This window comes from Gossypium arboreum, chromosome 10, assembly GCF_025698485.1.
Source record: "Gossypium arboreum isolate Shixiya-1 chromosome 10, ASM2569848v2, whole genome shotgun sequence".
In the NCBI taxonomy this organism is placed as follows: domain Eukaryota; kingdom Viridiplantae; phylum Streptophyta; class Magnoliopsida; order Malvales; family Malvaceae; genus Gossypium; species Gossypium arboreum.
Genome location: NC_069079.1, coordinates 28,728,575 through 28,730,553, shown reverse-complemented (window position 1 = coordinate 28,730,553; position 1,979 = coordinate 28,728,575).

Sequence of the window (1,979 nt, the reverse complement as noted above, 5' to 3'; positions counted from 1 at the left end):
GGGATTAAGGTGGACCCTCAGAAAATTGAAGCGATTTTGGAGTGGAAGCCGCCTAGGTCAGTGTCAGAAATACAGAGTTTTCTAGGACTGGCATGATACTCTGAAGGTTTGTGGAAGGTTTTTCTGTGATGGCAGCACCTCGACAAAACACATAAGGAAAGGAGTACCGTTTGTATGGACTAAGAAACAGCAGGAAGCTTTTGAGAAGTTGAAGAAAGTTCTGACTGAAGCACTTATGTTAATTCAGCTGGAGTTTGGGAATGATTTTACTGTGTGCAATGACACATCACACGTGGGTTTGGGCTGCGTGTTAATGCAAGAGGGTAAGGTGGTTGCATATGCATCACGATAGCTTAAGCCTCATGAGGGAAACTATTTGACTCATGATTTAGAGTTGGCAGCAGTGATATTCGCACTTAAGATTTGGAGACATTACTTGTACGGAGAAAGGTGTATTATATACACTGACCATAAGAGTCTTAAGTATTTGTTGACTCAGAAGGAGCTGAACCTTAGGCAAAGGAGATGGATTGAGTTGCTTAAGGATTATGATTATTCAATCGAGTATCACCCAAGCAAGGCTAATGTGGTAGCCGATGCTCTAAGTCGTAGAGTCAGATTCGATCCGAGAGCAATGTTTGCTCGTCTCGAGTCTGTATGATGATGGAAGTCTTGGTGAGTTGCAAGTGAGGCCAACCTGGTGGATCAGATTAAGGAAAAATAGTTGAACGATGAGTCTTTGGTCGCTCGTTTTCAACAAGTTAAGGAAGGGAAACTTCGAGTTTGGGAACTGAAGAGACGTTACAAATGACAATACTCCTCATCTTTTGATTAGGTAAATTTCGAGGACGAAATTTCTTTAAGGAGGGTAGAGTTGTAACGCCTAATTTTCGGGAATCTGTGAATGTTGGCATAGGTTTAATTATGTTAGTGGGCCTCTAGAAAGCCCAAGCTTAAGATAGAACTCGGCAATTTTAGTTAATTTTGTTCCATAAGAAAAAGGGGTGAAATTATGAAATAGGACCTATGTGAAAATGTTTAAAATGCTATAGGCTAAATTGAAGTGGCCAAATAAATAGGAGTGCAAAATAGGAGGATTTGCATGACAAACCTCCCATTTTACATGAAGTGGCCAGCCATCATGTTGTTGTAGACAAAATGTACACTTGATATCCATAATTTGTGGTACAAATTGATACAAATTGATAAAAGGTTAGGTAAATGTTCAATGATAATAGGTTAGGTAAATGTTCCATGATAATGGGTTAGGTAAATGTTTCATGATAAGAATTTCATGTCTTTTGTATTAAAGAATTAAATGGATGAAATATGAAGTTTTATTAAAAGAAAAAGGGGTGAAAAGAACAAAGTTTTGTCCATCTTTGCTCATCATAGCTGAAAGTTAGAGAAGAGAAAGGAGAGGAGAAAGCTCTTGAGTATTCGGTCATTAGGAGGAGGAAAATTGAAGGTAAGTTCTTGGTACCTTGCTTCTATTTTGAGGTTCATGAGTTCTTCTTGATTCTACCTTAACTCTTGAAGCATATTTTGATTTTTAGTTGTGTTGTGAGCATTTAGTCATGAATTAAAATGAAGGAAATGGTTGTCGTTTCATGTTCTTTTGATGAAAAATGGAAGATAGGTGAAGTTGAGCCAAACAAATGAGCATGCATGTACCTTAGATGTTAAAGGGAAAAATCAGCTAACATGTTGTGCTTTAAAATGATGAAATGGAGATTATAATTAAGTAAAATCATAGATATGTGATGATTGATTGGTGATATACATGTTTAAATAACATGCATGCAAGGTATGTGTGAAAGAGTGATTTGGTAATAAATCTGCTTGGGACAGCAGCAGTAACGTGACTTTGGAAAATCACCATAAATTGTGGGAGAAGAATTAGAAGCTGAATAAATTATGTAATTAAAGCTTATTGAGTCTAGTTTCTAATGAAATAAACAAGAACATATTTTGAATTC